The sequence below is a fragment of the Manis pentadactyla genome, chromosome 6, assembly GCF_030020395.1.
Source record: "Manis pentadactyla isolate mManPen7 chromosome 6, mManPen7.hap1, whole genome shotgun sequence".
NCBI lineage: Eukaryota > Metazoa > Chordata > Mammalia > Pholidota > Manidae > Manis > Manis pentadactyla.
Window position 1 is genome coordinate 6351978 of NC_080024.1, and position 27023 is coordinate 6379000.

At 47.2% G+C, this 27023-nt stretch overlaps 1 protein-coding gene and 1 long non-coding RNA gene across 4 annotated transcripts in view; one reads left to right on the forward strand and one right to left on the reverse strand.

Moving 5' to 3' along the window:
• DGKD (diacylglycerol kinase delta) overlaps positions 1–27023 on the reverse strand; it is a 105046-nt gene that overhangs the window by 41601 nt on the left and 36422 nt on the right. The window contains exon 1 of one of the 3 annotated variants that reach the window (XM_057503402.1): positions 5424–5964. The exons of the other annotated variants lie outside the window; for them this stretch is intronic. The gene's annotated coding sequence lies outside the window, so the exon portion shown is untranslated. Of the gene's footprint in view, positions 1–5423; positions 5965–27023 lie in introns of those variants that run through there. 3 annotated transcript variants of the gene reach the window in all.
• Positions 250–6302, forward strand: LOC118925615 (uncharacterized). The gene is made up of 3 exons (XR_005030121.2): positions 250–1410; positions 1801–1920; positions 5383–6302. It is a non-coding gene; the product is annotated as an uncharacterized LOC118925615 (long non-coding RNA).

Sequence of the window (27023 nt, forward strand, 5' to 3'; positions counted from 1 at the left end):
TCCCAGGCTGACCAGGTTCCCAGGAGCTCAAAATACGAGGTGGAAAAATAACGTCTGGAGGATGGCGACAAGGGCAGCTAGGGACTCGCCAGCGACGTCGGATTTCAGATTGATGTGGACATGCCTCTCATTTGCAAATGAGACCTTAAATGACACAGACCTGAAGATCCTGCCCTTGGTCATGCTGGAACCACAGGCCAAACCAAACAAGCTTACCAGTAATAAACATGAGGCCCTGAACCCAGGACAGTCCAAAGGCCGTGATGAGCAGGCGTGGCGAACACAGCTTGGACCGGGCACTGCTCGGATGCTGGTCGGATACACGGATCCAAAGCAGAACACCAGTAACCAGCACACCTGGGCCTCGGGGAAGGCGATCAGATGTACTCTTCCCTACTTCTCTGGCTAAGCACAACGAAAACCCTGGACATTCGATATAAACATGACAAGACTTGGAAGGGTGGGCAGAAGACAACAGACCGACTAGGGGCCTTGGGGCTGGGGAATGGCATGGGGCTCAGTCCCCTGGGGTCTCTGACTCAGACATCCCAGAGGTGGAACTGAAGCCAGCAGCCAGAAACACCAGTGGGCACAGAAAAAATTTTAAAGCCCACCGGAGAAGTCTGCTCTCTCCAAGGGGCAGCCCAACGAGACAGGAAGCACAGTAGTAGAGTAGCCAGCAAGTACTCCATCCAGCCAAACACTAGGGGAGAGGCGGCCCCACGCCCACCTAGCCAGGCGGGAAACAAGGCGCTCCAGCACCCTGCCAGCTGGTGTCCAGGAACGGTCACGCAGATTCATCTGTGCTTGCTGGCTACAGCCCGTCAGTGTCGGGACACAGAGGCAAAGAGGCACAAGAAAAGGGCTTCCACATCACAGCCACAAAGGCAATGCTGACTAAAATGAGAACACAGTGTTACCAAAGCCTCCTCAATGGTTACACGGAACAGTGACAACGCCAAATGCTGGAGAGGATGAGGAGAAACCGGCTCCCACTAGTGGGAAGGTAAAATGGTACGGCCACTCTGCACGACAGTTGGCTATTTCTTAAAAAACCAAACAGGCAACTACCGTGTGACCCAACAATTCCACTCTTGGGCATTTACCCCAAAGAAATGAAGACTTCTGCTCACACAAAAACCTGTCCATGAATGCTGATAGTAGCTTTATTTGTAATCACCAAAAACTGGAAACAACTCAGATGCCCTTGAGTGGTAAACGATTAACCACACTGTGGAGCACCCGTTCCATGGACTACTATTCAGTAATAAAAAGAAGCATCGCCCTACAACAACCTGCGGGATCTCCAGGAGTCATGCTGAGTGAAGACAGCCCATCCCCAGAGGCTACATGCTGGCTGATCCCATTCACGGCACATTCTGGAAGACAGAATTACAGAAACGCAGAAGGGTGAGTGGTTGCCAGGGGTCAAGGGCGGGAGTGGGTGTGGCTCTGAGAGGGCAGCCCAGGGATCCCTGTTGAGATGGAGATGTTCTGGGTCCTGGCAGTGCCAAGGTGCCGTCCTGGCAGTGATGCTGCACGCCAGTGCTGCAAGAGGTTACTGCTGGTTGGGGGGGGGTGTTCCTGGGTAAGGGCACAGAGGGCCTCTGGACTATGTCAGTTCTGCATGAAAATATGATCTCAAAATAAAAGTTACCACAATCAACATCTTCTAACAGCTAATGTGTTTAGATTGGGAAAATTGGGAGTTAACCCAGAACAATGCTGTATTTTTTAAAGACAAGGGCACCTGTGGTCTGACTCCACACAAATTAGACATGCAATCTTATCTTGTTACAGTCATTTATGGGTACTGCAAACTCAAGAAGCACCTGACTTGCCAAGGAAATACCATGCGGACACGCCTTTGGTTCACACTCTCAATGAAAACCAATCGGATCCTTCGGAACGCCTGACCAAGTAAGTACACACAGGGTCCCAGGGCTCACTGCTACGGGGCGGAGACACGGGGCCTGGGACTCGAGCCTGCACAAGACAGAGGCGCGCAGGAAATGGCAGGACTTGCTTCTACCTACAGCAGGGCTTGAGGGATCAGTGAGGCGCCATCTCACGTCAGCGGTGAACACAGGATGCCAGAACCACAGGCCTGCCCTCCACAGCATGCACTTCCTGGGTGGGCAGACCCCAGCACCCTTCGACACCAGGTGCACTCCGGGAACACCCAGAAATGTTGCCAAGACAAGGGGCACCCCCAGCTCCAGACCCACAGATCTCACCGCCCACCAGACAGGCCCTTCCCGGGTCCCACTCACTCACCTAAACCTGACCTCCCACCAGCCAGCCCTGGGCACTGCCAGGTGTCCCACTGTGCCCTCCGCTTCATGCCTCTCCTGCGCCCAACACTCATCTTCAGGCCCCACGTTCCTCCTTTCTTCTCAGAAATAAATTCAGGCAGTCTTTCATTTACGCCTACAGCCAAGATCCCTGCTGCCACGGAGCACAGAGGCAAATGCAGACAGGAAACGAATACTATAATAAAGAAGTGAATTATATAGCATGGAGAGGACTAGCTGGTGATAAGTCTATGGAAAAAGAAAGAGGAGAGAGAGGTCAGAGGGTCAAGGTAGGCCTCACTGGAAAAGACTGGAAAGGAAGAAGCAGGCAACAGCAGGAGCGGAGGGAGCCTGGGGAGAGGAGCCAGGAGGAGCCTGGAGACACAGCAGGCACGGAGCGCCATGCAGGCCCTGGAGCAGCTCTGGCGGCCACTCCAAGTGAAACGGGGAGCCACGGGGCATTTGTGCGGAAGGCTGACATCTGACTTAGGTGTAAAATGCATCATTCCGGTTACTTATTGAAAACTGAGCAGAGGGGCAGGGCAGAAGTCAAGACAGCTCTTGGGACCGTGCTTAGCAATCCCCCAGCAAGACCAAGGGAGTGGCTGCCCTCCCAAGAGTCCTGAAGGAACAGGGTTTCCTGAGAGACAGGAGGGGGAATGAGACAGAGAGGCACCCACAAGCACCACTTCTCTGCTGGGAGACGCAGCTGCCATCGGGGAGGGGAAGGCTGTGCACAAGCCTTGCAGCTGCGGGTGGGAATCGGCAGCTCCATTTTGGACGTGCAGAGGGCGAGGTGTCTATCCAAATCTTTGACCATATCCAGTGTCTCATCTCAGCCTCAAGGTCTTCACCTTGCCATAAGCCTGGCTACACTAAAATAAGGAATGAGATCACTCCTAAGTTACTACTGCTAGTGGTCATTTACAAAAATTAAGCGTAGGAGAGCAATCTGACAACATGCCATCAAGCTCAAGATGTGCACACCCGGCAATTTTACCCCTGGAAACACACACTAGAGAAACTCAGCCCGTGTGCCCAGCAAGACAGTATAAGAATGTCTGTGACAGCACTGACTACCATGGTGAAATGTGGGAAAACGTTGGTCAACGCTGGGACCCTTTATGCGCTGGACCACTACGAAAGCCACGAAAACTAACCACGGAGCATTGTGACCCCAACTCGGGCTGCCCTGGCAAAAAGTTCATACCCCACACCCCAGAAGTTCTGATTTAATTCCAGGAATCAGGAATCAGTTATATTAAACCTTGAACCACTTAGCTAAAGGCAGGTGAATCCACATGGCTAATCCTTGGAAACACAAAGCTGGGTGAGAAAAGCAAGTTGCGGGAGACAGATGTATGGTATACTGCCATTTATTCGAAGGTTTTAAACTGGCTAAGCAATACTACATACATATTGTTTATTCCTACATCTATGAGTAGAGAATGCATTAAAAACATGCAAACAAATGATAAACACCGAAGTCAGAATGGGAGTGCCTCTGGGGAGGGAGGTCAGGAGGAGACTAGGATAGGAAAGGGAACACAAGACTCAAGTATATCCATTATGTTTCTTTCTCAGGCTGGAGGTGTACACAGTTGTTCATTATGCTACTTTTCGAATGCCTGAAATATTCAGTAACTTTTTAAATGTTTAATGTTTTGGTACTAAAATACACTAAATACCCAAGCCAGAACCAGAGACACACATAGTATGTCTTGTATGTATAGTTTATAGTTCATTGTGTTTACATATACATATGTATAAATATATATATACACATGTATGGTATGCAGTTTACTGTATTTTACAGTATAAATATATAGCTTGCCTTGCATTTAGTTTAGCCCCACAGAAGGGAATGGAATAGTCAGCTTGAAACCACGCCTACAGGGGATTCTGCTGGTGACTGGTGCCCTGATGCCCTGCTCTGGGTGCCCGTCCCTGACGGTTATACAGCCCCACTCCTCCATCTCCACTGGCTGCCATGTATTTCATGGCAGACACAACTGTTCTCAATTTGCCTCTCAAATTTCTCATCCTAAAACAGATTCCCGAATCCTAAAGAGCTGGCTGAATGTATGAAAATAATGCTGGTGTGTTTTAGGAAGGGTGGAACGGGGAGGTACTGGCTGGAGCGCTGGAAGGAAGCTTGTAGAGACCAACAAAACCCTCTTCCACACCCCCCTTCCATGAATCACCTCCCTTCTGGCGGCTGCCAGAAGCTAACATCAAGCCCTAGAAACTAACTTTTTGAGGCTTCTCAAAGCACGCTGAGACGTGTCCTGAGGCTCAGGACAAGCCAGCTCAGTAAGCCTTCATACGAGGTGTGGCAGAGAGTGACAGCACAGCAGAGCGTTAGAGCAGGCTGAGCTACCAGAGAGCCACTGATACAAACGACTTGCCTCTCTAGGCCTCAGCTTCGCAACCTGCAAAATGGGTGTCAGTGCCTGTCCCTCGGGGCCACTTGGTGAGTGCATGAGAGAAGCCACGATTGCTGTTGGCAGCGGGAGCCATCACCGCTGTCCCTGGCAGGAAGGTGCTGGTCTGCAGGCCAGCACATGGCAGGGCGTATGAGGTAATGCATGAGAGCAAACGGTTGGCTCCCCAGCTGCTCCTGCAGCAGGCTGGCAGTCAGAGCAGACACCTGGACACAGGGGACGGACCAATCGGCCCATGCGGGCGTCTGGTCGGCACCTGCCTGAAGCACTGGCCGAAACCACTGAGAAAATCACCTGTGTCCACAGCAGCTCCAGGAAGGAGTGAGCACCCGCCTGGGCAGACTCCCAGGCTCCGCAGAGCTTGTGGCGGGGTGAAATTGCTCCTGACAAAGCTCAGACAATGGGAATTCATCACAGAGAAGCTGATCCTGCCTGCAGGCTTTCTGTCTGGCCAGGTGGGGACCAAAATCTGTTGCTAACATGTGGGTGACGTTGCACTACGAAGCCTGCAGCTTTAAAAACCACAGCCTTCCACTTCTAAGAAATACAAGACAAAAATCAATGCCCTTGAGACGCTTACAATAATTTCCAATTCCTTCCCCTACTTCATTTTAAATCCTTACGTTTGTAACTTCTTCACACAGCTCCAGTGGCCTTATCACCCACCATCACCTGGAATTCTTACCTGCCACTCTGCCCTCTTTCAGAACATTTCCAACTGCTAAAATGGACCAGAACTGAAGGGGCCCAGCAGAAACAAAAAACAAGTTTTAAAAGCAACAGACAAGAGCCTGTGGATCGCCAAAGCAGACCAGAGACGCTGGAGTACGCATCAGCACCGCCCGCTCGGCCACTGACCACAGAGGAGCAAGGGGCAGCCCCCAGACAGGACTAAGGCCTGGAGATGTGCTCTGCTAAATATAGCTCCCTGGCCTGTGGGCTTAGAAAGGTGGCCGAGAGTAAGCATCTGACACGCTGGGTAATTTCTGTCACTTCCTGTTACTCACATCCTGCTGTTCTCATGCTGCCCAAGCACTGGGTTCACAGCACACAAATCTCTACCTTGAAGCCCCCTGAGACCAGACTATTCAAAACAGCTGGGATGTGCGTAGACAACGGACTTCCTTGTGGTGCTGTATGAAACACAAAAATAGACACCACCAGGCAAACAAGCTCCTGGACGCCCCTGTGCAAAAGCAGCCCCAGAAGGAGGCCTGCCCTCCAGGCACTCCGCATGCTGCCCAGCCCCTGAGCAGAGAGCCCCGGCTGAGCACCAACTGAACACCCTCCTCTCTGAAGCTGTACTCATCTCTGGCCTCGGGGCAGCCGCCCACCAAAGCTGCTGGACCTGCCTGGGGACCAGAGCACACAGGCAAGGCAAGGCCCCCTCGGCCGCGCCCCACTTCCCAGCCCTCCTGAGGACACCGGACACCAGGAACACGGGATGCCTGGGCAGGGAGCAGAGCCAATGGGCCCAGAGGCTAGACCCGCATGTAATAAATAACCTATCAGAAGACAGATTTTTTAAAAGGCACAAAAATTAAAAGTTATACCTAAAACTGAAGCATGATAATATTTGAGGTTATTCATCTATTCAGTATTTCAACAGTGCTTCATTAAGCTTTGATATGTGTTCAATGGTAAACCTTAGAGATTACAGACCAGCCCAAGAAGAGGTGGTGGAGGGGGTGCCACTACCCATGAAGGGCAGCCCAGTGTGGGAGGGATGCCCCAGAGAGTGGCTCCCCAAAGGGCAGGTGGGAAACAGGAAGCCAACACGTAGGAGGCAAAACACACAAACAAACCCACCACGCTTCCAGCAGCAAACCCCTACAAGTAGGCTACATCTCCAAAAACCGGGAGCAGTGAAACGCATAATGGCATGACCACACAACAGCACACCACATGGCATTTCTTTAAAGAATGAGAAGACTGCATATTTATGGACTCATAGGAGGACACAAATGTTCATAATATAAATTTTAAAAGCAGGTTATAAATTAATATGTATAACCAAACCCACTTTTTATAAAACTAAAGTGTATTTACTGATATTCATAGGGAAACACTTAAAAAACTATTTGCCTTTATTAGGGTTTTTTGACCTCAGTACTACTGACATGTGGGGCCAAATAATTCTTTGTTGTCCCTGCAACACTGTAGGGTGCCAAGTGGCATCCCCGAGCATGCCAGCAGAAGGCTCCTCACCCCACCAATCTGTCATAGCCCAAAATGCTCCCAACTGCCAAACGTCCTTTATGTGCAGATCTCACTTCCCCCTCCCATCCCTGTCGGGAACCACAAATCTCTGTAATAGTATTTACATCTATGAGCTCTGCGATCACACTTTTGAGTGCTTTATGTTTGTTTTGATTATGTGTACTTCTTTATAATGAAACATATTATTTGTGTTAAAAATAATACAATAAAAAATAATCTTTTATATGAAATAACAATCTTAGCATCAGCACCACATTACAGGCATTTATAATGAAGTATCTCAATTGCTGCAAACCCTCACCTTCTGCAGAAGTGCACAATAAAAATACTAAGTTTTGGGAGAAAAGAAGAGCTGGGGCCAACCGGCTCCAACCCGTGCAACTTTGTAACCGAGCATTAAACAAACAACAGCAATCCTAATAAAACTCTAGTGCAAATTTTTTAAGGTGGTGAAGAAATATTACAGTAAATATAGAATTTACCTTTTAAAAGAGGGAAGGAGCTCGATGGCTGGAGTTGCTGCGGCTAGGTCAGGGAGATGGGCAGAATGCACAGGGCTCTAAGGTGCAACAAGCACTTCCAAGGCAGGGCCTCAGGCTCACCGGGCTCCTCCCTGGCGGTCACTCCTGCAGCTCGGAGTGTCCTCAGCTTTCAGCTGCTCGGTCAGGGCACTTTTTGTTAGAGCAGTAACAGCAGAAAGGACTGTAACTGCATCTCCCTCTTGGCTACTGCACAGAGGGAAAAAGCAGCTCCCAGTCATCAGCTCAAACACCTAGGATTATCATTATCTCAGAGGTAATGAAATCTGAATGACAGACCCCTGGCAGTGGGTATGGACGCCAGGGGGATGAAGAAGAATAGGAAAGCTCTGGCAATCTTAAACTGGCCACCACCATGTTGTCGTAATTTACTTTTTTTCTGTGGGGCTACTGGATGGTACCTGCACATACACCCACTCAAGTGCACCTACAGAAACATTACAGTTAACAAGTATCAAGGGAAGGAGGAAGCTCATAACCTCTGCAGCACAAGGCCCGCCAGGCACTTTTCCGATCAGTTATGGTCAAGCTGAGAGGCACTAAGACTTCCCAGAGCAAGTGGCCCACGATTACAAGGCCTGCTCCTGCTCACTCAGCAGGGGTGCCCCCCAGGAAGAATCTTGGGCACACCTTTGACTGCAGCGCTCATCTCAAGGATCTTTACACATCCAATGCTTCTGGTGATTGAGTAAAAAAAAAACATGGACTAGCTACAGGCAGCATGCTGTGGAGCCAGAATTCAGACGGACAAAATGCCAGGCAAAGGGGAGAAGAAGGTTTACAAAGATTTCTGAAAGGGCATTTTTATACTACATCACTGTGCGAAGGGAACAACAAAACAAGATTTAAAAAGCAGGACACACAGAGCCTGAAAAACTGGAAGTTGACAGATCAGGTTGTGGGATTCAAGCGTTTTTTTTTTCCTTCTGGTTTTCTATATTTTCCACATTTTCCACAGTAGAAAGTATTTTAACACATACCTATGGCATTTTTTTTTGCCATACAAGGTCAACATGTGGGACAACAAAAACTTCTAGCTGCCTAGACAAGCAGCGAGAATTTTCTCCTTCTTCCACCCAGACTGAGCCTGCTGTTTCCGAGGGCCTCTGAGCCTGGCTGTCGCTGCCCCCTGAAGCAAGGGCATCACTGCGGGCAGCTCCCAGAGAGGAGGAGGCCCTGGAGGCCACGCAGGCCTGGCCCACAACCCCCCTGGCCCCACGCGAAGACCTGAGAGAGCAAGTCCGGGGTCCCTGCTGACCGTCCAGCTCCATGCGGGCCCAAGACTGCGGGCCCTGGTCTCTCCAAGGGCACACAGACAAACCTCTACCTTATATAAACTTGTTACCTGGGTTGTCTGTTAAACATCCCAAACCTAATCTTAACCAAGACACCATTCTCATCCAATCTTGATTGAGACGCCATCCTCATCAACACACAGAGAGGAAAACTGAGGCACAGAAATGGAGTCCTCTTTATCCTCCAGGTAAATAATTTATTTCGTTAGATAAGACCTGAAAACCCTTAATTCAAATGGGCAACAATGCCAAGGGAGCCTAACAGAGTAACAGTAAGGTTGGAATAATAACACTGCAAATCAAACCTCAGGACGTAAGTCAGGACTGGGCAAACGACAGACTTTAAATGAAGTTTTATAGGAACACAGCCACACCCATTCATTTACATATTACCCCTGGCAGCTACGTATGGACAGAGAGACCCTACAAACCGTAAGACCTAAACTATCTGGCCCTCGACAGAGGTTTGCTGTAATCCCTGACAGAAATGATTTCCTTGCATCCTTATTAGAAAGATAGCTATAATTATTGCCATATATACCTTATGAAGAACATAAAAAGAATTTGATGTGGAGGTGTTAATGCAATGGGATACATAAAAGATGTAATTTGCACCTTGTCCGTCCTCTCTACCTCTGGCTCACAAAGGAGGGGTCTCTGTTCTGTTCTCAGAGGAACCCAAGTGCCTGGCAGGTAGCACATGTTAACTGAACTCTTCCCATTTATGTGAAGACTCACCACTGAGAAGTGTATATGTATGCTCACACTAAGCAATTTAGGATGGAAAACATTGCAAAAGTGATGGCCACTACAGCAAGGTATACTTCAGCATAATGCCCTGACACATCTCACCCGGTTCATATGGAATGTGCCCTTATGGTTTGCCCAGTGGACTGGAGTCCCACCTTCAGCTTCCCTATGACCCAGTCTGGGAGCTAAACCATCCGGGATAACGCCCACGCCCACTGCAGTCACACTGCTTCGTGCTGTGTGAGGCAGCTCTGGAGTCGTGCTCCTGGCAGAGAACAGGGCCTGTGGGAGCAGCACCTGCGCCGTGGGGCCTCTCAGCCCCCTACCAGCCCCTCGGCAGGGAACCTGGTGCTGCAATGGCCCCACCTCTCCCAGGCAATCCACCGGGCAAGATCAAAGGGACAGTCAGCTCCTCTCCCCCAGAACCAATGCTCAGGAGAACATCTACAGACATGCTACTGTCACACTGAAAAGAAGCAAACCACCATGATGTGAAGGTTTCAGAGGGGACTGCTGCCAGGCACATGACTGTGCCCGGGACATGGATGACCATCTGTTCCAAACCCGCTCACACACTGGGAAATGGATGTCCAGAGAGAACGTGCCTTCCCAAGGCCGCACTGAATGCAGGAAGCAGAGCAGGAGCCAGAAGACAGCTGGCCAACTCGTCCCATCCAGGGTATGTCCTGGTCCGTGGAGCTCCCTCCTGAGGGATGGAGTGACCACCTGACAACTCACATGGGCAGGGGTACTGTGGGCGCCAGCACTTGGCCTAGGCACTCTAATTAGCACGGGAGGCTGGTGTTCCCTGAATCTGAGGACCCTGAGGACCACCACAGGACCCCAGGGAGCACCACTGCTGTTCTCAGCTCCCCCCAGCCCACCTCTGCAGCTGCTCTAGGTGCCCAAAGACCCAGCCCTGGAGCTGCAAAGGGGAAATGGGCACAGACCCCCTCTAGATGCTAGAGAGCTAACAGAGTATATGGCCACAGCGGTCACGTCCTCTCAGAAATGCCCAGTCCAAATCGGGCTATCCACACTAACGCCCCAAGTAACTAATGTACTGGTCAGCTGCCGCCATCTCAGACTACATTCCCAGTCAGGTAGGTAAGTCACACACGCCTCCAGGACAATCCCTCCTCCTAATTTTAGACAGCTTACCCCTCTCCCCCAACCAAGCTTCCTGTATTCCTGAGGTATTTCAAGTATATTTCAAAATTGAAAAGAAGTAATTCCAACCATAGGATTTACCATTTTAAGAAACCAAAACAGAAAGGTTGAAAGTATTTTTTCCCCTTGGCAAGCCTGACTAAGAGGGTCTGTCTACCACGGCTGTGGACGCTGAACAGTCACAGTGGGGGTGCACGGCATGTGGGCTGGCAGAGGCCGGCTGGTCTGACCCAGGGGCCACCTCCCTGTGTCATAGCCGTGATACGTCCCATGTGGACAGAAGAGACAGAAGAGCTTCCCAGAGATGTTGAGCGATGGCAATGCCACCACAACAAACCAATTAACTCAGCAAATATTTACAGAACACCTACTTTGTGCCAGGCATGGTTCTGGGGCGCTGGGATGGAGAAAGTCAAGAAGCCCCAGGACATTCCTTCTCTTGCCAAGTTTACATGTCTCCCTCCAACAAACAGAAATTGAAGGGGAAAAAAGAACAAATAAATCTGAACAGCCTATATTCACTAGTTTTTTTATTTATCTTCAAAAATTTCAAAAGGTATTATCAAAAATCTTCCCTAAAAGAAAACTACACACCCAGACAGTTTCACTGGTAAAGTCTAACAAAAATTTATGAAAGAACTAGCACCAAACTTTATCAGAAAATAGAGGGACAAACAATGACCCTCTTTATTTTATGATGCTAGTTTCTATGTTTGATAAAGCCAGCTAATCTAAGTACCAAAATCTGACAAAGACAAAAGAAAGAAAACTATAGATCAGTGTCTTTCATGGATATAGATGCAAAAATCCTTAACAAAATAACAGCAGATTGAATCCAACAATAAACAAGAAAATAATACATCATGAGGAAATACGGTTTGTCTCAGGAATACAAGGTTGGTTTAACATTTGAAAATCAATTTAATTTGCCATTACAATCACTTCAACAGCTGCAGAAGAGCATTTGACAAAATTAAACACCCATTCATAATAAAAACTCTCAACAAACAAGAAAATCCTCATGCTGTTAAAGGGTACATACCAAACACATACTCAACAGTGAAAAGCTGAATTGTTTCCTGTTATAACTGGAAGAAATGAAAGGATTCCTGCTTTCACTGCTCCCATTCAACATCGTACTGGCAGTCCTAGCTTGTATAATAAAGCAAGAAAAAGAAAAACAAGGCATTTGGGTCATAAAGAAGTAAAGCTGTCTATGTTTGAAGATGAGATCACTGTTTATAAGGAGATTTCTGGAAGAATCTACAAAACTACTACTAGAACTAGTAAGTTATAGTCCAACGTCAGAAAATCCATTGTATTCTTATATACTTGCAGCAAATATGAACTTAAAAAAGTTTTCATTTATTTAACAGGAACAAAAAACATTAACTACATAGGAATGAACCTAAGAAAAGACATCAGAGATATCTACACTGAAAACTACAAAACTTTCCTGAGAGAGATTAAAGACCACAACAAAAACAGTTGTATCATGTTCATGGAAAAGTTCAATGTTATTAAGATATCAATTCTCCCCCAACTAATTTATAGATTCAATGCAATTTTTTTTCACTGAAGTATATTGATAAACAATCTTATGTTGGTTTCAAATGTACAACACAGTGGTTTAACAGTTACCAATATTATTAAATCCTCACCTCCTCTGGTGCTGTTACTATCTGTCAACGAAGAAAGATGTTACAGAATCAGATTCAATGAAATTTTAATCAAGACGCCAGCAGGCCTTTTTTGTAGATATTGACAAGTTATTTTTTTTTAATTTACATGAAAATGCCAAGGGTTTAAAAATAACCAAAGTAATTTTAAGAAAGAACAAAAGTTAGGGATTTGCTCCATCTGATATCAACACTTACTATGAAGTTACAGTAATCAAGAAAGCATGGTGTTAGGGTCAGGGTAGACATGTAGATCAATGGAACAGGACAGAAAGTCTGGAAATAGACTCACAATATATTTTTATTCTTTAAAGATCAGGGTGAACCTTTCTCTGAATAACTAGAGTTGACCATATAGTCTATCATCCAAGCCAGGAAGCCTCTGAAAGCCAAAGCAGGTACTAAAAACAAAGGTGTCAAAGTTAATGCAATGGGGAGAGGAAAGTCTCTTTGACAAATATTGCTGGAAAACGTGCATATTCATATGGGAAGAAAATGAACTTCAACTCTTACTTCATACTACATAATACACAAAAACTAACTATACATCAATCATAATCCTAATTGTAAAACCCAAAACTATAAAACTTCTAGAAAAAAAAAAAAACCTTTACAATGCTGAGGCAGAAAAAAGTTTCTTGAATAGAACACAAGAAGCATGAACCATAAAGAAAAAAGTTTCACCAAAAAGGAAGACTTGGTCCTTCTAAAGATGCCATTAAAAAATGGCAAGCCACAGACTGGGAAAAACATTCAAAATACACGTAGCACACAAAGGACTTATGTACAGAATACAGAAAGAACTCTTAATGACACCATTTGTCATCAGGGAAACAGAAATTAAAACTGCCGTGAGATACCACTGCATATCTATTAGGACATGTAACATAAAAAGACGGACCGCACCAAGTAGTGGTAAGGATGTGGGGCAGCTGTGAAGGGCCTCTCACGCACTCCTGGTGGAAATGTAAACCTCCAAGCACTTGGAAAACAGCTGAACAATTCCTTTAAAAGTTAAATATACATCTACTGCATGACCCAGCATCTCTGCTCTAGGTATTTACCCAAGGGTAATGAAAACATATGTCCACACAAGATTTGCATATCAATGCTAATGGCAGCTTTATTTGCAATAGCTCAAAACTGGAAACTACTAAAATGTCCACCAACAGGTAAATAGATCAATAAATTGTAGAAAAAGAACAAATTACTGATACACCCTACATGAAAAATTTCAAAGTCATTATGCTGAGCCAAAGAAGCCAGACATTAAACAAACAAAAAAAAACATTCTACCATTATTCAATATATATAGGATTGTAAGAAATGCAAACTAATCTGCAAAGATAGAAAACAGATCCATGTTTGCCCAGGGAGGGGCTGAGAGAGGATGGATGGCAAAGAAACTTTCAGAGAGACGGAAATGTTTGTTATCCTGACTGTGGTGACAGTTTTAACTGTGTGTGAAAACTCATCAAGCTGTACACTTTAAATAGTGCAGTTCATTGTACAGCAATTATGCCTCAACTAAGTTATAAAAATATTTTTAATGTTAACATATCTTAATGAAGTGGAATATTCTTTAAAGATCAGGGAGAACCTTTCTCTGAATAACTAGAGTTGACCATATAGTTTATCATCCAAGCCAGGAAGCCTCTGAAAGTCAAAGCAGGTACTAAAAACAATTTATGGGTGTTAAAAACTCATCTACAACAGGGCGTGTGAACTGACAGCGCCCTGACACACCAGCACAACGGCTTTCGGAACAACAAATGCCCAGTCTATTCCTTGGTGTCTTCTTGCATAAAGCAAACCTTGCAGTTCACTCCTCTGAGGACAGAGATCAGAGCTGGCAACGACCTGGAGTATCAGCTATGCCTGGGCCCTTATTTCCCAGTTAAGAAAGTGGACTTGGTTTTCAGTGTTGGGGGCAGGACAGATAACAAGGCTCTTGCCTCTATCTCTTCAGCTCCTTCAAGGATGGGGTAGGGGTCACCCCCACTCCTATTTCCTGAATGCCTAATTGCTCTGATCCACTGCCTTCAGATCTTTGCAGGCAGTGAACAATTAGGAAACAGAGAAGATGAGGCCCTGACATTAACCAGTTTTCTAATGCAAGTCCAGCAGGGATGGAGGTGAGCCTGGGCATGGCCTGGGAATGGCTCCGCGTGGGCAGGGGCTCCCAGCCGTATCTCAGCACCTCTGCACCTGGGTGAGGGCTTCAGCTTCAGCTAAACGTCCTGTACACAACTAGCACAACAGCTCCTACAGTCCTCCTCCAAAAAGGCAGGTGGGGGGCAGGGTCACAGGTTTCGTTTTTGAGTTTACATTTCAAACCAGGTGCTTCAGCTGTGGAGGGGGAGGGATTATTGTCTCAATAAACAGCACAGTCTCCCCTCAACAGAGCAGCGGAATTCTCTTAATTGGATAAGTTGTTTTAAAGGAAATAAAAAGATCCTACCACTGTCTACTCTGAAATACCAGGTTATTCTGGGATAGGAAAGTAGGGGTTTTTTAAGCTAATATCCTACAGAATGACACCATTTCCCTAACATAAAAAGGAAAAAAACAGACTGAACTTGGCTCAATCATGTATCTAGCATATTAACCGAAGAATACTGAGTAAAGAATAACTGAAAGTATTAATTTCCCAGCACCCTAAAAAATTTTCAGTCAAATCCACATATCTTCTCCACTGTTCCTCAAAGAACTCTTATAAAAAAGAACTGTAGTCAAATTATATCCCCTCAACTGTCCATTCTTTTGTTTCCTCTATCATTTGTAAACAAAGACAATAGAAGTATTAACAATCGCACTCCCTCTCTCTCTCTTTCCTGGAAATGGTTTAGATTTCCCAAGTGCAACCTCTCCTCGGTACTCACACAGCCCAGACAGGGAACAGCGTCCCCTCCCATCCCCAATTCCAAACATACTTAGCAGACACCGCAGTTGGTCCTATACCACTCACCAGCCAGCTTGCCCGAGGACAGTGGCCTCTCCCCCTGCCAGCCTGGAACAGCTCTAGGAACCGAGTCCTGAGCCCGCACGTGGAGAACCTGGCTCCAGAACCGGCTGTGCCACGGAAGCAGGTGCTGCCTTCAGCAAAACCCCACACTTAGCAAACACAGCACCAATTTGGCTCAACTCCTGCTTCTTCCTGCTTCTTGAAATTGAGAACACAGAGTGGATTACAAAGCCTGGGATTCTCTGGATCAACGTCCTTCTACAGCTATTCTCCCTGTACTGCTCCACCATCCAAGGTGTGTTTTAACAATCACAGCATTTAATTCTCTAAGCACCTACTATGTGCCAGGCGCCTGCCTCCCTCTGCCCCCCCATGTGCTAGGTAAAGCTACAGGTGTTAAGAAGTTGAGATCCGACAGTTAACAGCTGGCATAGCCAGGACGTGGGGTCAGGTTCTTCTGGAGGCCTGCACAAGAACCAGGGGGGTGCCCGCTCATGGCAGGGAGCCCAAATGGCCGGAGCTGCTGTCCCAATAGGGGGCTTCCTGTCTGGCATGGCTTCCAGCTCAGGAGGACTCCTGGGACAGCCCCGAACCATGAATACGACTCTCCCCAGCCCAGATCCAGGCCGGCAGTCACAGAAATTGGGTAGTTTTTCCATGCAAGGAAACCTGCCAATGATATATATAGCTTTTCCTCTTTCTGAGCCAAAGTGACTGGCGTAGGGTTTTTGCCCAGGAAATATCTGAGCTCCAAACAAGCTGAGAAGGAAAACTGATGTTGAAATCTGGATAAAGGTCATGGTTCCTCACCAAGGGAACATCCCTGCCCACCCCACAGGCTGACATCTGCTGGAAATAGTTAAGAAACTCAGGTCTACATTTTCACCCCATGCAGGCTCACTAAGGAACTTTGATTCATTCAAATATGAATGCCAAATTGATGAGATTTAAAACAACTGAAAATATTACTTAAGTCCATTACATAGCTTCCTTTTCATGTAGAGTTATTGGGCTATAACTACTAATAAACAGGAAAAATAAAATGTAAAGGGAAACCAAATTGGTTAAAAATATAAAATAATTAAACACAGGCATCATATTTTTAATTGCACTTGGCTTCCTTTACATTTGTTTTTAGTAGTTATCGCCTGATAACTCGGAAGGATAATAACTCCTTCCTGGAACCTCCTCTTCAGCTGTAGATGCTACTTCCTTACAGTGTGACCTTACCTGAAATCCTCTGGAATTCCTACAAATCTGAATAACTGCTAAGTATTATTTGCGAATTGAACCCTTACTTTCCTAGTGGAAACATTTAGAAGGAACTTTTTTGCCAACTCAAGGACCTATAAGATGGATTCTAGTATTATAACCACTTCACAGTTGAGAAAACTGGCCAGAAGGTGAAGTATCTTGTCCCCAGTTCACACAGCTAACAAAAAAGACCACCTTTATAGCATACCTCATGAAACTTCTGGATACCATAAAATATTTCAAAAACAATACTTGGGGAAAGGAAGTCATAAATAGACATGAAAAATCACTCCTCTCTGTGGATGGGATGGTCATTCTGACATGGTCATTTGAAGGCAATCATGAGGATGATGCTGAGAGCAAGGCCTGCTAGAGCCACTGCTATCCCAGCAGCCATGTGGTGTGGCTATGTAACTAAGCAGAAGTGCTGCTTCGAACTTTGGAGAAGTCACGCAAAACTTCAATATGGTGTTTTGCAAAAGCAGCACTCTCTATGTAAATCCTACATGAGACTGTACTTCTCATTCAGCTTATACTGAAATTAAACTGAAACACAGCACATCATTTTTGTGCCATGTGGACCCCTTTTAGTAGTCTGGTCAAACCTCTAGACCGCTTCTCTGAATGTGTCTAAATGCAGAAAATGAAATGCTTAGGATTGCAATGAAAACCAATTTTAATAAAATAGTCACATCCACAGACCCCTTGGGGAGAGAGGGGGTCTGTGAACCTAAGTTAAAAACTCCTGCTAGCCAGCATACTTTCTCTTCTCCTCACCCCCACCATCATCTCCCAAAGGGAGTACGGGGATGACTGGCATTCTGACAATCATCTTGGACCAGGAGAATCAAGTTCTGAAAGGACCCAGGTGACCCGGTGAAACAAGCCTACTGGCCAAGGACCGCCTCCTTTCACACGGAACACTAAGACTCCATGTTCACAGCATTCATATTTTGGCATTTCTTCTTATAAGCAGATATAGTAGATTGAATGATGGCCTCCAAAAAGATGTCCACATTCTAATTCCCAAAACCTGTGAATATGAGCTTATTTGGAAAAAGGGTCTTTGCAAAGGTAATTAAGGATCCTGAATGAAAACACCCTGGGTTACCTGGATGGGCCCTAGATTACTGACAAGTGTCCTTCTAAGACACAGAAGGGAAGGCTTGGGAAGGAGAAGGCCATGTGGAGACGGAAGAGACTGGAGCGAAGAAGCCACAAGCCGAGGAGCACCTGGGCCACCGGAAGGCGGGAGAGGCCAGAAGGGAACCTCCCTGAGCATGCCCCTGAGCACGCTGGGAGGGAGCACAGCCCTGCCAGCACCCTGACTTCAGATTTCTGGCCTCCAGAAGTGTTAGAGAACAAATTTCTGTTGTTCCAAACCACATGGTAATTTGTCATGGCACCTCCAGGAAATTAACAGAGCAGCAATTCCTATTTCTAGTATATGCATCTTTATGTTTTTCTAAACAATGAAGTGTGAACTCCCTCCTACGAATGCAGTGATGTATATGGCATTATGCAGAAGCAGCTCTCTGAACATATACATCCTTAAACTTAATTCTCTCTCAGTTTATACTGAAAACTCTACTTTCATCCTCCTTATTAAGACAATCCATTATCCTGAAATTTAACAAGAAACCCAGGGCGTGTTCCTCCAGTCAACTTTGTTCTTATATGACACCCACAAGCATTCACTTTTCTCTTTCTGTCCTCTGTCCAAACCGCTTCCGTTCCCTCCGACCACCCCCGGGCCTCTCACACTCGAGGTCACCTATGTCCCTCGGTCTGTCCACTTCCTCCTCCACAAACCCAGCCCCGTCTCCTCTACTTCTTTATCACAGGAATATAACCTGCTCACGAGAGAGTCTGGGGGTTTAGGATACATTAAGTTCCAATTAGGATCCACCTAAAATAATATAAAGCAAGCTGATCAACCTGTGAAATAGAAACAAACCTGAATCAAACAGAGCAGAAATTTTACCTTCCCAACCTCAAGGGCAGGTGACAGAGGTGAAACAGGACCCCAGAGTGAACAGAGGGTGCCCCACCAGGGGACGGACACAGCTTGTAGGCAGGGGTGCTCATTTCTCCCTCCTGCTATCTAAGATGCTCTTGCTCTGACGGTACCTTCAACAGGCAAAATTGAAAACATTCTAAGTCCCTAATGCTTACTTGCAGGAATGAGCAAGTTTAACCAATTGACTATGACACATCTAAAAAATGGAATACCTGCAACTATAAAGGTGATCATCACAGACACTCATGATATGGAACCATTTCCAAGGCAATGATAAATAAGACCAAGTTATAAGATTATACATATAGTAATATAACACATGTAAAATTTACTGTTTTCCTAAGAAAAAGTCTGAAGGGAACATGAGAAAAGAAAATCGCTGCTGAGCTATGGCACTTTTTTCTATTTTAAATTTCCTCTAAATTAATTAACATGATTTAAACACTTTAGGAAATAAATTAGTAAGGTGACCCACACACAGGGTGTAGTACCTGGGAGGAACTCTCTTGGTTTGTCACAAGAACGAACATTTCTGGGTACTGCTCCCCAAAAGCTGCTGCCTGCTGGAGGGCTGACCCCACATCCAGCTCCCTCATCCCTGTGAGGCCGCCCCCCAGGAGGTCCTCCCCTGAAGCCCCTCCCAGGGAGCCCTCCCCTGGAGCCCTCTCCCCTGGGTCCTCCTCCCCTGGAGCCCCCTCCCCAGGAGCCCCTCTCCTGCAGAGTCTTCCCCTGCAGCCCCCTCCCCTGCAGCCCCTCCCCTGGAGCCCCTCCCCTGGGTCCCCCTCCCCTGGAGCCCTCCTCTGGAGCCCCTCTCCTGCAGAGCCTTCCCCTGCAGCCCCCTCCCCTGCAGCCCCTCCCCTGCAGCCCCTCCCCTGGATCCCCTCCCCAGGAGCCTCCCTTAGGCCAACAGAAAGATGCTCTCACCACCCTCAGTGAGTTCTGCACCCCCTTCCACTCTATCTGTCTCAGGGCCCTGTAATGATTTCTCTTCTTGTCTAACAGGTGGCAAGGGGTCCCTAAGCACAGGGCACGTGGTTACCCACCCCCCGGGTCCCCAGGCACCCAGCAGAGTTTGCCACACAAAGTGTTGCTGAAAGAAGGGAAAACGAGTCTTTCTAAAACATGCCATCTTTTGCAACTGATTTGATGGATCTTGGAAATGAGGTTGCCAGGGTAAAGCCTTACTTGCCAAATCATTCCTGTATTCCAGGGGAAAACAGGAAGTTTCCAAGCTGTCAAACTTGCTGGAAACACAGAGCCAAGGAGCCGCCCCACCCCAAGGCCAGGCACCAGAAGGAGACGCAGCTCCCCGGATGCGCCTCGACTGCAAGTGCCTCGGCTGCTCACTGCCCCACTCAGGCATCTGCAGGGGGCAGGGAACAGAGAGGAGCCCAGCCCACAGGATCATCCACAATAATGAACTGTTTCATGGGGCTTCGCAAAGAAACAATTCAATACCCTCCTGGAACCCAAAGGACCAGGAAGCCCCCTTCCCAGCTCGCCCCTCGCAGCTGGTGTGCACCTGGCCCCAGGGACAGCTGTGAAAGAACCCCGCCCATCAGGAAGGAAGACGTGTGGCCACGTGTGCAGACCCCCAAGGAGCCTGCACCCACTCAGCACCACAGGCCTGTGGATCCCAGTTTGGCTGCACCTCAGACTCATGCGAAGCTCTGAAAAACCACCCGTTTGTAAATCAGCATCAGGGTTTCTGGGGATGGTGCCAGGGCCTCTCTTTTCCCTTAAGTTCCAAAGGGTGCTTGGGCACAGGCAGGCTGGGGATCCTTTGCCCTGAGGGAGCAGAAGGCAGGGGCTCATTCCCTTCTGACTACAGCGTGAGCAGGAGCATCTGACAGGAGAGGTAGTTTCCACCTGACCCTGGAGGAACAGACAAAGTCTGTGGAGGGAACTTGGGGAGAGGGCCTAAAGCTTAAGGGGCCCCACAAAGACCAGAGTGGCTTGCGCCCAGGGATTTCACTCCATACAGAGAGCAGGCTCTCCACGTCAGCGTAAGAGGCTGGGATGGCCCAGGAGCCGCCAGATCCCCTGGGCTATATTAGGTAACAAAGGAGGAGGCACTCGATTTACACTGCTTTTAAAAATGGGCAGAATACGACTCTTTTTAATGGTTTTATGTTTCAGGTATATTCCAGTAAAACTTGTCTTTCCTCTTCAAGGTCCAATTCACTGCCATTGCCGCCATAACCCAACAGATGAGAGCAGAACATCAGGCCGCTCTGGGCCCAGGGGTATCTGCAGCAAGCCACGGGGATTCTCTCTAACTGGAAGTCGTCATTCAGCAAAAAGAAGAAGGGTGCAATGTTTCATTTAGAAATACAAGCTAAACTAAATGAAAAAGTTCTAATTATGCACCAAACGACATAAAAAATTAAGTTGGCCCATTGCTTTCAATTCGGTCACTGAATAACCAGTGAGTGTCCATCAGCATGATGTTAATAACAGCGAACACATCTCGCCTGCACTGTATTAATCCTTAATCCTCAGAACAACCCACAAGTAGGTACTATTATTATGCCCATTTCTCAGATAAGGAAACTGAGGCTCAGAGTCATTAAGTGACTTGCCTGAAGTCACTGATCTAGTGAGAGGCTGAGCTGGGATTCACACCCTGGCTTCCCAGTCCTGGCCTTTGAGCACGGCTACATGCGCAAGGTCCTGTGGCAGGTACCTTCAGAGGTAAAAAAGGAACATAGACTTGTCCTGCTGTCTAGGCTCTTACACCTGAGGGAATACAAAGGGAATGTCTCACACCTGGACATTCAAAGACAGAGTCCCTGATTCCTCTGGGAAAGCCCAAATTTGAAAATGCCACGTTGCGAGTAATTTCCCCCATAAAGGAAATAAACGGTAACTGAACACGTTACAGCAGGGGTCCACGAACACACCAGCTCAATAATGTGTAACACGCCGTCCTTCCTAGGCTCCTCTTCCCCGACGGGCGCTGGCCATCTGGCTCACCGCCGAGAACAGCCTCATCCCTGCCCTCGGGCTGCCCAGCCAGTGGGGACCCAGAGCCCCCACCCGCTAGCCTGCAGAACTGGCTGCTGTCCCAGGGCCAGCGGGCCGTCCAGCACCAGCACCACCCCCTGAGGAGTCTGAGGCAGAGGGCTCAGGCAAGGCCCCAGAGCCAGAGAAGCCAGAACAGGGGACAGTGTGACAGCAGGTGGCCAGGGGGCATCACTGACCTAGGGGAAGGACCCCGGGGAGTGAAACTTGCACCCAGAGCCCACCACCTTTCCGGTATTGGGAGCGCCGTGTGCTCTGGACTCCATGCCCTCCTGGGGACAAGGGCCAGGACTCAGCCCACACTGCCTGCTTCCTGCTGTCCACCAGAAGCCACTGTGTCCTACTCACTGAATTGATTGCAACTCTGATTCTGCCTCCCTCAAATGGGACAGCACCTCTGGCACCAGAGCCACCCGAGCCTCATCCCGCACGACGGACCCTAACATCGCGTGCAGACCTGCTTTCCAGGGAGTCTCTATCATCGCCTGTGCAAAACCCCATTTTTCTGCAATCCTCGTTATTTAATTCCCAAGTCATGCAAGACAAGGACCAGCGCTGGCACAGACGACAACAGTGTGCACCCTACCTGCCTGCAATGCCCTGCTCTCCATCCAGCCCTTCTCTCCTCTGCGCTGCGGCTTCCACACCTCTCACCTGACCACAGCAAAGGCCACCTGTCTGTCCCCCTCACGCCCATTCTGGCCACCTCTTCCCTGAAGATCTAGTCTCCGGCAGCAGCCGGACTCATAACAAGAACCCACCGCTATCACTCCCAGCTTTAAAAATCTTAATGGCTTCCTAATACACGTGGCAAAAAAAGTCCACACTCCCCACGGCCTGGAAGGCGCTCCACCTCCGACCTCACACCTGCTCTGCTCCCTGGGGCAGGAACCACTTTACCCCCAAATCTCGTGCTGCTGGCCAGGCTCCCCTGGCCTCAGGCCTCCACCTGTCTTCTCAGGGGAGGTCTGCAGGGCGTGGCCCACCCCAGCAGCCCGGGACTACTTCTCCCTGGCCTGCTGCCTTAGGTGGCTGTCAGATCCCACTGATCCCAGGCCACAAGAAGGGAGATCTGCACTGATGGCCAGAACCTGGTCCCCTGAACGCGCTCTGCTGAGTGAAGTCAGCAGGAGAAGCAGGGCCCAAAGTATCCGCAAGCTAGGAGTGATCCAGCCACCCTTCAACAAAGACTTATGAGCACCTACTATGTGCTGGTACTTTGGTAAAGAAGCAAACAAAACTCACTGCACTCGTGCCCCACGTATGACAGCATTACAACAAGACAAATGAGCCAAACGGACTTGGAACTGTGACCCTGGGGGGTGAGGGCAGTGACAACAATCTGTGCCCCTCTGCTTTTATTTGTTTTTGCTGTTTCAAATAACATTAAAGAAGGTGATGAAACTTCATCAAATATTTAACAAAAATGGGACAAAGATGAAAAAGGATGAAAACACTGACTTGGAGAAATAAACAAATACAAGCGCTAAACTCTAAGGGCCCTACGATTCCTGGTGTGCTCCGTGGCTCTGGGCTGCCTCAGGGAGAACACAAAAATGAACAGATGGGGAGGGGGATGCCCACAGGCAGTGAAAACATCTGGAAACCCAAGAGGAAATGGAGGTGCTCAAAGGAAAATCCATCCCTGAGGCAGGGAAATGACTGAGCTACACAGAAAATATTTTTAAAATACATCCTCTACCAAACAAGAATAAACTAGGACAAAAACAATAAAAAGAACATGGAAGCTATGCTGGAATGGGGGCAAAAGTTACAAGTAAATGCAATAACAAAATAAAAACTTTAATAAATAGAGCAAACCAACAAATGTAAATGTCACGGAAGAGTACAACAGGCATGGGAGATAAAGAACCCTTTCCCCGCGACCCCACAGGCGCTCACCCCCGCTGACCTCTGTAACTCGCCTAGCCAACCTGCCGCTCAAAAGCAGAGCCCTGACACTTCACTACCTCGCCCTGGGCCGTGCTGCTGGCACCACCCAGGCACTGCCCACCCTCCACGCCCTCTACTCCAAACTGGAGGCACCCTCTCTGGAGGAGGGCGGTGGTCTCACCACAGCCCACACACCCTCCTCCAGGCGCCCTCCACACTGGAGCCACAGTGAAACATTCCAACACTGGATCTGGGAATGTCACCACATGGAACTACTCGATGGCCTTCCAGGCTGAAGGACTAAGTCCCAAGCTGTTTCCATGGCCTCCTATGGTCTCTCCCCTCTGGCCTCAGCCAGCCACACAGCCTTCTTTCACTTCTCCACAGTCGGCACGGCGTCCCCATCAGAAGGCACTGCCTGCACTGGTCCCTAGACCTGCCCCACTCCAGAGTGTTTATATTTGCTAATGACCGCCCTTCAGCTGGTTTACACTAACCACTCCTCACGCCTCGGTTTGCCACTTCCTCAGGGTCAGCCTCCCCAGTGCCTCCCCATGCCCAGTGGGGATGCTTCTCACATGGCCCCTGCGGCCTCCTCCCTACTACCCGGCTCAGCCTGGAACTACACCTCGTGGCTCCATCGAGCCCCCACGAGCATTTGAGCTGCATGAAGAGCCCCTCTCCATTTCTGCCCATCAGCACTGGGCATGGCACTGGCCCCGTGCAGGCCCTCAGCAGAGACATGCTGAGTCAATAAATGAATAAACAAGCAAAGTTCCCAAAGGACAAGAAAAAAAAGCACGTGAAACAGAACTGAAAAGAAAAGAAAAAAACCATTTTCAAAATTGGAAAGCCAAAGCCAGAGCGTGGAGGCAGGTCCATCGCACACCAGCCAAACCAGGGAGCGAGCGCCGGCGTCACGCAAGAGGAAACAGGGTCCCCAGGATTCCAGGCGGGGTGTCCAGCGCTCTTCAAAGGCAGTGACAGCACCGAGGCCTCAGATGTGGCCCGGCAGCACCAGCCCTGGCAACGGCGTGTTGTGGTGATCTAGTGAGAAATGCTGTACTTTGATTCCTTTATGGGAAGCAGAACATTTTACATTATTTTTCTTCCTTGTCCTTCAGTCCTTTCTTATTTTCAGTAGTTTGATACAAGCAATGGAGTAACTGGTGAAAGAAACTGTTGAGAAGCATGTTCTATGTGGTCAAACACTCAGCAACAAAGCATGACCCAGAAATGGTTTGGGCTGGTAAGAAGCAGATGAGGCCTAAGAAAGTTTGTGAACCGTAGACATGTCACTAGCAAATATAAATAAGTGCATTCACCGCTCACAAAATGCAAACAGGAAGGGGAAGGTACCAAGGAAGCATTACACCAAAAAGGCATAATACGGGCAGCCACAAAGCCCAGGAGTTAAGATGAGCAAACACCCGGACAAGCAGAAAACATCTCAACTTCACTATCACAGGCAAGGCGCTCCAGACTGAAACAAGGCAAATTCTAACAGACTGCTTACAGGGACTAAATTCTGAAATAACAAGGAAAAACTAAAGATAAAAGTGACGGTGGAAGAAGGAAGTAAGCATGTTAGGTACAAGACTACCTAAGAATAGATTAAACATATCCAACTGAGGACATCATCAATTAAACAACAGTTTTGAAAACCACACAACTATAAGCACTTATAAGAGACATGTCTGAAATATAAATGAAAAGGTTTGAAGTAGAAGGGTAGCAAACTGTGTACTATTACTTACAATACAACCACTAACCAAATAAAGAAAATGTTAAGGCAAAAATCTGAGATACAGAGGTTATTTCATAATAAAAGGATCAACCTAGTAACAATATAAAATAATAAATCTGTATGCACTTAATAATAACCCCCTCAAAAACACAATGCAAAACCTGACAGAATGAAAGCCAAAAAAAGAAAAGGTAAGTCCACAATCACAGATTTTAATAAATTTCTCTCAATAACTAATGAGGCAAGCAGAAAAACAAATCAATAGGTTATAAAAGGTATGAGAAAAATGACTAAACTTTTGTCCTCATCAACTGCATACAAGAACTACTGAATCCAGGCTCTGCTCAAACACACACAGAACATTTATGAAAACTGGTGGGTCACGAGGAAAGTCTCAACAACTTAAAGAATTAAAATCACAGAGGATGCTCTCAGATGACAGAATCAAGATAGAAATCAGGAACAATACAACTAGAGAAATCCCCCAAGTGCCATGAAATTGGGAAATAAAGCAGAAACAGGCACAAAAGAATATACACTAGGAGTCCATTACATTAAATATCTAAAACAGTCAAAAGTAATCCGCAGTGCTGGAAGCCAGGGCAGTGGTCGTGTCTGGAGGGCCAAGCTATGGAAGCAACCTAAGTGTCCATCAGTAGATGAATGGATAAGGAAGAGGTGGTATGTAAACACAATGGAATACTGTTCAGCCATAGGAAAGAAACAAATCCTACCATTTGCAGCAACATGGATGGAGCTGGAGGATATTATGCTCAGTGAAATAAGCCAGGCAGAGAAAGACAAGTGCCAAATGATGTCACTCATTTGTGGAGTATAACAAGGAAGCAAAACTGAAGGAACCAAACAGCAGCAGACCCACAGACTCCAAGAAGGGACTAGCAGTTACCAAAGGGGAGAGGGCGGAGGGAGAAGGGGATTGAGGCATATTATGTTTAGTACACATGGTGTGTGTGGGGTCACAGGGAAGATAGTGTAGCACAGAGAAGGCACATAGTGGATCTGTGGCATCTTACTACACTGATGGACAGTGACTACACTGGGGTATGGGTGGGGACTTGATAATATGGGTAAATGTAGTAACCACATTGTTTTTTCATGTGAAACCTTCATAGGAGTGTATATCAATAATACCTTAATAAAAAATTTAAAAAAAGAAAAGTTATGGTGATGAAAACATACGTTCAGCACAAATCTGTGAATTTTGCTGTCAGAAGACTGAAAATAACTTAAAACACGTTAGATAATGGGTAGAAAAGAAATACAAAGGAGAAATGAACACAGGAAGCCTTTTTACCTGGTAACATTAGGCTACTATTAGTGGCTAAAATAATATGGAATCTAGTTTTAAAAAAAAAAAACACAAAGCATTAAAACTATTACAGCCAATGAGGACAAATTTAGAGAGTGAGTGAGAAAGATAATTTTGAACCTTAAAAATAAAAATATAGTGCCGACTGAAAGTACAATAAACAGAAATCAATTAATGAGGAGAGAAATACAAATAGCCAATGGACTGTGAGAAATGTTCATCCTCACTTTGATAAACCAAGAAAACTAAAGCAAGTTACCATTTTAAATGAGAAGAGTGGCAAAGCTATGGTAGAACATCAACACATGGTGTTTGCAAAAGGATAGAAAAAAGCACTTTCATGAAGTCCTGTTGACATGAGTTCTAAGGACAATTTGGCAATAATGTACCAAAGTCTTT